Source organism: Halichoerus grypus, chromosome 6, assembly GCF_964656455.1.
Source record: "Halichoerus grypus chromosome 6, mHalGry1.hap1.1, whole genome shotgun sequence".
Lineage (NCBI taxonomy): Eukaryota > Metazoa > Chordata > Mammalia > Carnivora > Phocidae > Halichoerus > Halichoerus grypus.
Genome location: NC_135717.1, coordinates 59,828,768 through 59,841,649, shown reverse-complemented (window position 1 = coordinate 59,841,649; position 12,882 = coordinate 59,828,768). Strand labels below are relative to the sequence as shown.

General features: G+C 42.0%; 1 protein-coding gene across 3 annotated transcripts in view; it reads left to right on the top strand.

Moving 5' to 3' along the window:
* NEBL (nebulette) overlaps positions 1 to 12,882 on the top strand; it is a 342,127-nt gene that overhangs the window by 120,088 nt on the left and 209,157 nt on the right. The gene's annotated exons all lie outside the window — the stretch shown is intronic.

Sequence of the window (12,882 nt, the reverse complement as noted above, 5' to 3'; positions counted from 1 at the left end):
TACGACGAACGACTACATTGCAGCCCTTTGGTCAACCGTGGAGTAAAACCCCACCAAGGAGGGGCGAGGGAAGGCTGAGTCGGGGTCCCCCTTCTGCTGCTCATGTGCTGGGACCTGGGGCCAGCCCCTCTGATTCTTTATGCTTCTGGAAAGTGAGACCGTCTATGTTATCTGGTCTACCTATCTTGGGTGGGGAGGTGTGAAAGCATTTTGAAAGCTAACAGATTGTATGACTCTGAAGGCTTTTTAGTTTTACTAGGGTCCCTGAAAATCCTTGATATGAAAAAAGGAGAATTGCAGAATCTGCAAAGGAAAGAGGAACCTGGCTAATAGGCTTTGCAAATGCTAGTTGTAGCGGATCTCATTATTTCTGTGCAAGCTGATGTGTTCACAGGGGACATTGTGGTTCCCTCCACCCTCTTTCTGGGGGTCTTGGGACCATTTCCCAATCCATTTAGTTGAAGGAAGTAGAACTCAAAGTAGAGTTTGCTGTCGGTTAACAACACCATGAAGACTTGGTTGGCAGTTAGTTTTTGGTTTTGTAAAATGCTAATTCTTGTGTGCTAAGCCATTAGTTCAAAAAATTGAGTGCTGGCCAAGGAGAGGCAGTGTTGCAGAGCCGACAAGAACACCCCTGCTCATTCACACCGTGGAGGGTGCCAGGACTTGGCTCCAGCCTGTGCAGATCCAATATGCCTTTCTTCTCATCAAGTTAGGATTAATTAGATAATTCTGGAGAAGTACTTCGAGCACATTGGAAAACAGACCTAAATCAAACGATCAAATATTTGTTTCCTGCCTATTACATGTCCTTGTTCTGTGCAAAAGAATTCATAATTAGTTGAGCTTCCCTTCACTGAGCTCATAGGGTGTGTAAGGAAACAAGACTAACATAACCTTACCTCCCCCCACACCCCCGGACGGCGCTCTTTCATTTACAATAAGGATCCCCAAAGGGAGGGATGGGTGTGGGTTGAACTGGTCGGTGGTTCCTCCTAGAGGTGGATTTGAGTGGAGTCTTGAAGGTTGAGAACGGATTGGATTTAAACACTTGTCTCCTTCCTTGGAAGGCATACCGCTCCCTTTGGGTTCAATTAGTCGTGACAGGTGCCTTGAGCTGGGACCAGGAACAGGCATTTACTGTTTTCCTCCCGCGTGTGGGCCTGGCTGTGGAAATGCAAAGAGAAAGGGAACTCACTGTTTTACAAAAGGCTGATTTTATTCTCTGTCACGGAGCAGCTTGCAAGCTTCAGAAGGTGCTGATCGGCTGGTGGGACAGAGCTGATGCAGGACGGCACAAAGTGCTGTGGGGTCTCCAAGCAGTGGTCAGGTGAAGGCATCGGGTCCTCCTCCAGATTTTGTTCCAGTGTCATCTCTAGAAAGAAATGTAGGGCTTCTTCAGACAGATAGTATGGGGAAATTCAACTCAATTCAAGAAACACGTATTGACCATGTACCCTTGCAATGAACTGTGCAGGGAACTGAGGATATCAAGGCGTCATCATCATCATCAATCTTGCTATATTCTGGGCACAGAATTTTACACATATTGTTCCATTTAATCTCAAACAGCCCTGTGAGACACGTATTTATGATTATTATCCCTATTTATTTTATTTTTAAGAGATTTTATTTATTAGAGAGAGAGGGAGAGAGCACGAGTGGGGAAGGAGGGGGAGAGGGAGAAGCAGACTCCCCACTGAGCAGCATGCCCAACACAGGCTCCATCCCATGATCCTGAGATCACAACCTGAGCCGAAGGCAGACGCTTAACCGACTGAGCCACACAGGCGCCCCAGTTATCCTTATTTAAATGAAGCACTCAACCTTTAGAGACTTTAGATGACTTGTCCTTGCAAACTTAGTAAGGAGTTGAACTTGGAATAGAACCTACATCTGTGAACCCTCATTACCCACACTCTTAACCAGTGCTCTGGTCCCTTTATTCAGAAGGAACCTGGAAAAGGAGATCCATAAGCAAATAGTTGTAGTGCAAGGTTATAGTGCAGCATATGCAAAGGTAGAATTTTGCATAAAGTATGAAAGTCAGTCCTTAAGTCCTTCTCCTCCTCTTCCTCATTATTATTAGCAGTGGTATTTTTCTGGGTGACAGATGAAAACACTTCTATAAGAGCATTTCTGCTTTTGCAAAGACATAGAAAGGTATCTACCCAAATGGTAATATTCATTAATGGCAATTGATTTAATTTTAGCGTTTTAAATAACTTGGTTCTGTGGCAGAGCAGTACCTTAGTGTTTTGACATCAAGAAATCTGAACAGCCCAAAAGTTTTGGTGGAAAATCAACTATTAACATTTTATTTACTTATTTGTAATAATTCGTGATACTAAATGAGTCCAATCTGCTCCTAAGTTTGGAGATTCTGAAATCCTCTTTTAGCATTGTTTGGTTAAAGCTAGTTCTTTTCTTTCAGTTCATTAGCTTGTCAAATGAGCCAAAATGAAGGAAAAACAAAAACCAAATTGTGGTTCAACCTAAAAAGTTATTTATAGATACGCATTGTTATGTTCTCCTTTTTCTTCCTTTATCTTTTTTTTCCCCCTGTCTTTTGGAGAGGGTTGTAAACACTGCCAGAATTTTTTTTCCCTAAGTGTTAAACCCTCTCAAGCTTTTTTTGGGGATTTATATTAGGTGCCAGATTGTCATAATAAAATGGTGAGAAATATTGGAAAATAAACAAGCAAACCATGAGTTAGTTTTTTGAGCTGGTGGTAGGCAGTGGTTTCCAGGCATTCTCCCGCCTACAAACAACAGGTGCACGCCTGCTTGGCCAGCCACCAGCTGCGGTGGGACAGGGACTGCCCTGGCACCGGGCAGTTGAGCTGGGGGGGTGGGATTAGGGGGGAAGCACCCCGTTGTCACTAACTCTCTCTTCATCACGATCACGGGATGGACTGCTCCACAGAAACAGTGTAAATAGTGGTTGGGCGCCCCCACTGGCCCACAGTAGCCCACTCTTCAAGGAGCAAAAGTAAAACTCGACTCCTAGTGGCATTTAGTAACATTAGAGTTCACCTGTGGGGCATCAGGCTGTCACTGCTGCAAGCCTGGAGACCGGTGTAATATCCTCTTTTTGTAGGAAAGTGAGCCGGGAGTTCCAAAGCCCTGCCTTACAAACTAAACTGGAACACGAACTCTTTGTAGGCTGGGGAATCCCTAAAGTTTAAACATTTGAGTGACATGAAAAGCCCCTTAGGAGAAACATTTTCTGGATGTATTATTTTAATACCATGCTGTTGCAAACGTTTCCTTTTTCAGGCTGTGTAGCATACTCTTTCTGGAAGTAAAGGCACAGCTGTTTTGAGTGCCTGGATCAGGGGTGTGCAGACTTCTTAAAGCGGTGGCATGATGAGGGGAAGGCCTCTGTAAAAGGAGAACTAAGTGGGGTCGTTGAGGCCAACACGAGGGACAGCCAGACCCCTGTTTGCTCCCCGTCCGTGTGCTTCTTGTCTCCCTGCTCCCAGGGCCAGGGGGTGACCGTCTTCAGAAACCCTGGCCCTCTGTAGGGCAGAGTTCTGCGAAATACTGCTCACGGCGAGGACGCAATGTTAACTGCATCCCCACTTAGTTGTTTATGTGATTGGCTTAGCTGTTTGCAATCATGCTGAAAATAATAGAGATTTTGGGCTCACTGTGTTCTTAAATGGAGTGTGTGTAATTTATGAGTGCTGATAAGATGAAAGATGGAAAATGATTATGGAGAGAATACAAATCATCCTGCAACCTTTGAGTCTTCATTTTGTAATCTGCGCTGATTCTTTTTTAATCTTCCGTGTCTCTGTGGAGGCATAAAACACATGGTTCACAGGGAATACAATCTAGGATAGCAGGAAGTGTGAAGAAGGAACGTGGTTTTTTATAGGGAACATAATCGTTAGACGTCTTTGTGGGGCATATGAAGACACGTGTTTAATATAAACCTCTGGAAGCTCAAGGAGGTCAGGCTGTGCATGCTCTCTCGTCCTCCAGCTTGCCCTTGGCACTTTTCTGCACCTCCTCATTCTATGGGTGCATTTCTGGAGGGTACTTCTCTCAGTTATCTGCCATCTAGCCATCCAGTAAGGTATTAACTACCTATCTAAAGCATGTTGCGTTAGGTAGACTTTGAAGGAAGACTGACTTCCTTCAAAGCAATGAAACTCTGACTCGGGAACTGTTGGAAAGACAGTTGGGGAGATACTTGGATAGCATCCTCTGGGTGCTTCAGATCCCATCCCGAGGGCCCCCACCCAGCCATAAATCTGACCTACATGTCACCTGCCACAGAGCACCAATCTCAGGCCACACTGGGGACACTGTAGTGAACAAAACCCAGGTAAAGTCCTCACTCTCTGGGGATTTGTGGTTTAGTTGGGGAGAGGATGGTAATAAAAAATTAATAAAAGATAACATTGCAGTTGTGACAAGATCTGCAGAGAGAGCGGTATGGGTTTTAATTATGTTTTAAAACATTTTCAGGGAGTTGGAGGCCCGAGTACTTTTCTGCAGACAAATGAGTAACGAGGTCTCAGTCGGGTTGGCTGCCTCCCGCCCGGCTGTGGATTCCATTTCTAAATGCCCACCAATTTCTTGGTTTCCACTTCCTGAACTTAGCTGACTCTCCTTTGCTCTTCCCTGGGTCCTCTTCCCACTCCTTATCTCATCTGATAACCTCAACCTTCTAAAACTATCTCGAGGTAGTTTTTGTTGGGAATTCTTGTATTCTTGGGCGAGAAGCCTTCCACATGTGCATTTTTATTTTCCCTTTTCTTTGAACCCAATTTTGGCAGCTTTATAGTTCCCATCTTCTGATTTTGCACCATTCTGATCCTATGGCGATGCTTTTTACTTCCTGCGATAAGCACTTTCTCATGTTTGTGAGGGTGAAAGTTCATGGAGAGAAGCTTCGACGTGTTTCTTAGCAGGGCTTCGAGGCTGCGAAAATGATGAGAGATATGTTTCCCATATAGGGAGGGATGAATGGGAGTAAGAACTTCAAAGGAGAAATATTAATTCACTTGATGTGGCACATTTCTTCCAGGGAACATAACATGCTGTGCAGATGTCAACTCTAACCCTCATGATTTCCCACAAGTCAGATTGTTTTTTCTCTTGCTTTTGGATAAAATGATGTAAGAGACAAAAACGTCAGTTGTGACAAGACAGCAAAATAACCAAGATGTTTTGATTTGCTGTGTCATGAGGGGGTTTTAGAGCTTTTCTTCACAGGGGCCTGGCCTTCTACTCCTCAGCCTCCGGAAAGGACCCATATTCTTTCCATCTGGTCCTGGGCTCCCAGCATACTGGTTCTTTGGTGCCTTCCTGGCTCATCTTGTCTCCCTTTCCATCATTCCCACAGCTCATGGTGGAGGATGTGAGTCCTGTACTTTGGGTGGCCAGCCTACAGGTTATTTGTTATTATTCTGTGGGCCTGAATCAGATGACTGGTCCTTCAATGAGGCATTTGGATATGTAGGCTATCAAAGTTGTGGCTCTGGGATCATGACCATAACAGCTATGATGAGGAGACTATTTTAACACTCTTCAATGAATGTGTCTTTCATCTTTCTTTTCTATAAATCATGTTCTGCCATACCACCTCATATTTACGGCTCTAGAGGAAGGTGATGAGTAAACTCCACTTTGAGAAGGATAAAATATGGTCCCCATGTAAAGAGGACGGTCCATCCCTTTTTGGCCACAGTAGATTGGAGGAAGAAGGCAGAAAAATCAGTTGGAAACATGACCCCCCTTTCTCTTCTGACTGAAGTCCCCGAGAGGAGAGGTGGGGAGGCATGGTAGGTGGATGGAGAGCCAGACGCAGAGAGGACCACCCCACAAGACATACTCCCGACTTCTTCCCACCTGAACAGTGAGCCTCCACGGCATGGTAGGCATGGAGAGAACCTGAATTGTGTTTCCTAGCATCTCAGTGTCTCATGTGGCATGGAAGGTGATGGAAGTCCCAGCTCATCTTGCAGAGGAATGCCGAGGGTACTTGCTGGGAAGCTGCCACTGTCAGAACAACGTGTCCCTGCAGCCCAGGGGTAGCTTATGCAGGTGGGGAGAAGTCGGAGATCTCAGCGAGGAAGGACGGATTTGACAGGCGGTACTGCCAGGCCTTTTCTGAGCCAGGGGGAGAATATACCATGATGTCACCAGCCACAGCCTTCAGCGGGAGGCGCTAGTGATCAAGCGGAAAAGGAGATACCCCTGAGGCGAAAGCGAGAAGAGAGAAAGAGCAAATGTGAAAGTGGATTCAAGACTTCCCTCTTCCTTCACTCCTTGCTCACACACGCTTGAATGCCATATTGGAGCGGAGACAGGAAGCAGGAGAAAATCTCAATATACCTAAGTTATTTAAATCATCGAATGGATTTGCTTTAATGGCTGCGACTAAAGTTAGTTCCTTCCTCTTTAGTGTGATGGGTACTTGTGAGGAATAGCAGAGCAGCTGTGGGAAATAGACATTTATTTTGCATCTGAATACATTGTAAGTAAATTGCTAACCTTTGGTTTTATTTGGTAAAATAGGGCACTAGGCCTGCCATAAAAAGATCTCAGTTCGAGTCCTGCCTCTGCCCACCAAGTGTGACTTAGGTACCCTTGACCTTTGATCTTTTCAGGACATAACATAATGGGTTGTACTAGAGGATTTTTAGAATTCCCTCCAGTTATAATGATCTTGACTGTAGTACAAAAATGTTCTGCAGTAACATCTCAGGTTAGCAAAGATGAAAAGAACTTAAAGAAAAGGAATTGCTATTCTTTTTTTGTCTGACAAAATAATAATTGTCAGACCTTCCCTTTCATTTGACTATTCCTCTAAAAGCTTGTTCTCCAGACTAATCTCAGATACTCGTTGAAGGTCATAGGTCTGAGAAAGTTGATGCGCAAATCAGCTTCACGTTGGAAGATATGTCTAATTTTGCACCAAACATTTTTAAAGATAGCAGAGGACAAAAGAAGACAAAAATAGCTACAGTCATAATATCCATCCACTGATAGCAACTAGTCTCATCTTTAGTTCTATTTCTCAAATTTTCTATATAGAAGTAACTAGAATAACTGTACATATTAGTATACTTTTAGGAAGTGTCTTAGTTATTTTAGCTCACTTCCTTTATGCTTTCTTATTTTAAATTGTTTTCTTGAATGGCTTTGATTGATTATGTGGTAGCTTTTGGACTTTAACCATTAGTGTTTTCTCCCTACAGTGTTATTTGTTTTTTACCACCTCCTTGTCCTTTCTAGAAGCAATTTGTTCCACTGAGCCTTACCATCTTGAGTTGCTCAAGCGGTCGCTCCAGGGTGAAAGATGAGGCTGCTCAGGACAGAGAGGCTCATCTAAAGCAGTCCCATTTTCATTCAGTTAGTAGCTTCATGAGATTGAATATTTCTCAATACTCTTAATTATTAATATGTTTTTTCCCTAATCATGTATTTTTGAATGGAGGATGCTGCTGTAAAATCACTGCTTCATCATGGAACCATGCAACAGAACCAAATCTGTAGTCCGGTATTGGATTCAGAAGAGGTTTCTTGACGCCTGGGTGGCTCAGTCGGTTGGGAGTCTGCCTTCGGCTCAGGTCATGATCCTGGGGTCCCGGGATCGAGCCCCGCATTGGGATCCTTGCTCCGTGGGGAGTCTGCTTCTCCCTCTCCCTCTGCCCCTGCTCATGCACACGCTCTCTCTTTCTCAAATAAATAAATAAAATCTAAAAAAAAAAAAAAAAGACCTCTTGATGGCAGCCAGCAGCACACAGTAGACTTTCTTTGTGCACCTAGTGTTTTGACTCTCATAAAGTACTTGTGTTTTCTTTTATCAAAAATTATTTGGCTTAGTTATTATTTCACTTTATCTCAGAACTTCGCTTCTAGCTTCCACTGACTTCAGAAGGGCCGCCCACTGGGATTCTGCAGGGGCCTTGTAAACATGGAAATTTGGCCTGCTGAATGCTGTGCAGAAGGAGGACTCTGTTGGCTTCATTCTTTTAAAAAGCTCCTATTTGGAACAATCATTGTGTTGTATTCTCAAATGAGATCTCTACTTGGGCTTCTGAAAACATTGATTGTGCTCTTTTAATGGAGTGTTTCTCATCCCCAAATGTCTGAAGAGAACAATTCGAATTTCCCTCCCTTCCTGCGCCCCACCCTGCCTCTCTTTTGATTTTTGAAGTCAAGGGTCAAGATGATGGTAAGTCAGAAATTAAATGAACACGAATTTGCTCCTAACTAGAAGGGAAGTTTTGGCCTCCCTTTGACTGACACACTGAGTTTCCATTTATGTGGAATTGTTTTTACTTCAAGAGGATCTATAATCTGCAAATATCTACTAAGGGAAATCTAACAAGCATCTCCAGCTATAGATTTAGCTTCCCAGGCACACAGTACTTTTAGACATCAAACAACCAAATATACCAAATTTCACATTCTTCCTTAAGCTAAAGAAGTGAAGGAGAGTGAAGCCAAGGATCCTAACCTGTTTTTAAATAGCCAATCTTAGAGCCATTATACAGTCTTTTTTCTTTATCTCTAGAATCGCTATAATGCTTATAAATCATTAAAATTAAAATTAAAATAATTCTTCACTGTGTTTCTGCTATTGCACAGAGAACATATACTTAACAAGATTTCCTTGGGATTGGGTAATTGCCAAGGCTCTGAAACTTTTCATTCGAGAACATTTTTACTCTCTAGAGGGATACCATTTAAACTCTTAGATATATATATGTACTGTATATTACTATATATAATACATATAAAATGTATATGTATATTGCATATATGTATAGGTATACATGCACATAACACACATATAAAATATGCATGTATTTATATACATGTATATACATATGTATGTAATATGCATATATATTCATACATATATACACATATATAATAAAGCTAACTTGGAAAGACAATGTTCAGAAAGTAGTCTCTTTGAAATCCTGAAAGGCTGAGAAATCATGGAGTGTTTTTTCTTTATTTGTTATCAGTGGCTAAGTATGATTTAATTCACTGCTGGACACTGAAACAGATGCACCATCGTAATCTGTGTTCCCATCATGTAAATTGGCTTTGAGGTTCCTGTGTCTTTTAGTCATTCCATATGTTTTCAGAAAGAGCAAAAGTGAGAAAGTCTAACAGAGATAGTATTATTTCTGGAAGTGAGGTAATGAGATCTTTTTCAAAATATGCCCATTCAGAGGACAAACCACTCATTCCACAACATAACAAGCAGAAACACAGTTACAGCTTCATCCATTTTTTTTTTTTTAAAGATTTTATTTATTTGATAGAGGGAGACACAGCGAGAGAGGGAACACAAGCAGGGGGAGTGGGAGAAGTAGAAGCAGGCCTCCCGCAGAGCAGGGAGACTGCTGTGGGGCTCGATCCCAGGACCCTGGGAATAAGGACCTGAGCCGAAGGCAGACGCTTAACGACTGAGCCACACAGGTGCCCACGCTTTATCCATTTTTTTTTTTTTTTTAAAGATTTTATTTATTTATTTGACAGAGAGAGACACAGCGAGAGAGGGAACACAAGCAGGGGGAGAGGGAGAGGGAGAAGCAGGCCTCCCGCTGAGCAGGGAGCCCGATGCGGGGCTCGATCCCAGGACCCTGGGATCATGACCTGAGCCGAAGGCAGACGCTTAACGACTGAGCCACCCAGGCGCCCCCGCTTTATCCATTTTGATGGTAGTTTGTTAATTATTCTATCGGTAGTTTGTTAATTAACTTAATTTTTTTAAATACCTGTTTCATCTTTGTCCCTTGTTTTAGATTTTAAACTAGAGGCCAGGGATTTATTAATTTAGTGGTTATTATTTAATAACCATGCTAAGCAACCGTCAGGATTATATTATACCATTTGATGATGAGAGTGTTAATGCATGAATGAAGTAGGAATGATACAAAGTAATCTCATGAAAATCAAGAGTTAATGAGAATGAAGAATTAGGGGCCCTGGGTGGTGCAGTTGGTTGAGTGTCTGACTCTTGCTTTCGGCTCAGGTCTTGATCTCTGGGTTGTGAGATTGAACCCCAAATTGGGCTCCATGCTCAGCTCGGAGTCTGCTTAAGATTCTCTCTCTCTCTCTGTCCCTCCTCCCTCAAATAAATAAATAAATCTTTAAAAAAAATGAAGAATCAGACACTTTCTTGAGAGGTGGACAGATAGATGCCTTTAAAAAAAAAAAGATTTTATTTATTTATTTGACAGAGACAGAGATAGCAAGAGCAGGAACACAAGCAGGGGGAGTAGGAGAGGGAGAAGCAGGCTTCCCACGGAGCAGGGAGCCCAATGTGGGGCTTGATCCCAGGACCCTGGGATCATGACCTGAGCCGAAGGCAGACGCTTAACGACTGAGCCACCCAGGGGTCCCGATAGATGCCTTTTAATTCTTTCTTGCCATTAACCAGAAAAATCATGGTATTCTTGATTTCAAACTTTTACTAGCAAAGAAATCTCATTTAAGGACTTATCCATATTTCCTGTAATTTAATTTCATATAAAGCTGCTTCAGTTACTTACTGGTTTAATCGATGCTTCCTGAATACCTCCTTTGCTCAGATACTGCCTGCCTTCAAGGTGAGGGTGTATGGAGAGAAGCCAGCCCCAGTTGGGGGCAGAGAAGCGACCGAGGAAAGATACAACTCCTGGCTTAGAGGGGTTTATTGAGTCTCCTCAAAAGATCTCCTAAATTCTGTGAACTCTTATTTTTTCTGTACCCCATTTAGCTTTCTCTTCTCACTGTAGTGAAATGTTTATTCCTTCTTTGAAAGGAAGCCCAGAATGACTCTCTCTTACATGGATCAAATATCAACTGCTCTGAGAAACAATATATTGGAGAAGAAATGACCTTTTATCCGGTTTTGGAAATAGTTCTCTCTGTTTTTTGTTTCCCAACACCCATGTCCCCCCCAGCCCCATTTTTAAGCACCCATGCCCTTTTATAAACTATTTGTAGAGCTTGCTTCTTCTTAAAATAATGTGGATGAAAAATGTTTTTGATTATTTTATGGACACCGGAAAACCTCTCTAATAAAATCCACTTTTTTTTGGTTGTCATTGAGAGAATTAAATCTTGTCATCTACAATACCCAACCCTCTTATTATCCTCCAGACTCCAAAGGAGAGACTCCTAACCCTTTTTGGGTCAGGTGCCCCTTTGGAAATTTGATGAAAGCCATTGAATTTCTCTTTTGAAAAAAGTACAAAAGCAAAAATATGTCAATTTTAGAACATAATTGCAGGCCGTTCATGGGAGAGTGAAGGCCATTGGAGTCCCAAGCTTTAGGGGGAGTGGCCAAATTGGCCAATGGGAAGAAGAAGACTGGATGAGTTTAGAGGTTAACAGAGACTAGAGGATTGTCCCAGAAAGATAATGGATTCCCTGCCTTCTAAGCACAATTTTATTTTATCTTGATTAAAATAGTAGCCTTTTTGGAAATGTGAAATGTCGCTGCCTTAAAAAAAGCTATCTCGCAATAAGTGCTAAAACTTAAAAATACATATGTTCTTTAATCCAGTAGTTCTACTCCTGGGAATCTCTGTTGTATGAACAAAATCATCAGCATATAAGGCATATGTACTAGGATCTCTGGGACAGCATTGTTGATAGTAGCAAAAACCAGGAAACATAGTGAAAGTCTATCAACAAGGTAATAGTAGAATAAATTATGATAATCCATACCCTAGAATATCATGCAGCCATTAGAATGAATGAAATAGAGGTAGACCAGATGCCTTGTAGGAATGTCCATGTGGTATTGTTCAATAAGAAATACAGATAGAGAAAAGTGTATAAATTCTAAAACTTTCCCTGTGTGCATGTGTATGCATATCTATGTCTGTATTTGCATATGTCTGATGGAGATGATATGTGTAGGGAGAAAAATATGGACTAATATATACTAGCTGTTAACACTGGTTGAGCCAAACCAAGAGGAAAAAATGTATATACATATAACTGTATATATGTATATACATACATGTGGGTAGATGTAAAAAGAAATAAAATAATGATTTAGAAGCATATTTGCTGATATGCATTTGACAGTACATTCTTCGACTTCTTTCATAGTCAGTGACACTAGAGCTTTTCAGTTCAGTTTGGTGGGACTTACTTGGCCCATTTGTCCAGCCGGGGATCTCCCTGCTAACTTATTAGATGAATTTCCTGTGACTTACTGCTCTAAAGTTATTTGGTTTTTAACAAATTCTTATTGGATGTCTCTTTTATGTGTAGACTAGGTTTTGTGCTGGGGAATAGAGAACTGAACCATTTGTGTGTGTGTGTGTCTATGTGTACGTGTGTGTACATGTATGTCTATGCACGCACACACACGTGTACATGTGTGTATGTGTATATGTATGTTTGTGTATGTGTGTGCATGTGCATGTGTTTAGGTGTGTGTAACTGTGCGTGTGCGTATGTCTGCAGGTGTGTGTGTATACATATGCGTGAGTATGTACGTGTGTGTACATGTGTGTAGGTGTGTATATGTGTGTGGATGTGTGTGCACGTTTGTGTACGTGTGTATATGTGTGTATGTGCATGTGTGTAGGTATGTGTGTGTATGTGCATATGCATATGTTTCTAAGTGTGTAGGTGTCTGCATGTATATGTTTGTGTCTAGGTGTGTATGTATATGTGTGTGCATATGCATGTCTGTAGGTGTGTATGTATGTGTGCATGTGTATGTGCATGTGTGTGTGTGTGTGTGTGTGTGTGTGTGTGTGTGTATAAAACAGGGACTGTTTGCAGCTGCATTTGAGCTTCCTCCCTTTCGTCTGTTACATTTCTGTTTACTTGGTTGTGGATGTGTAAAATGGAGAGCATAGGTGCTGCTCTCATGTTGATAAGAACCTAAGAATT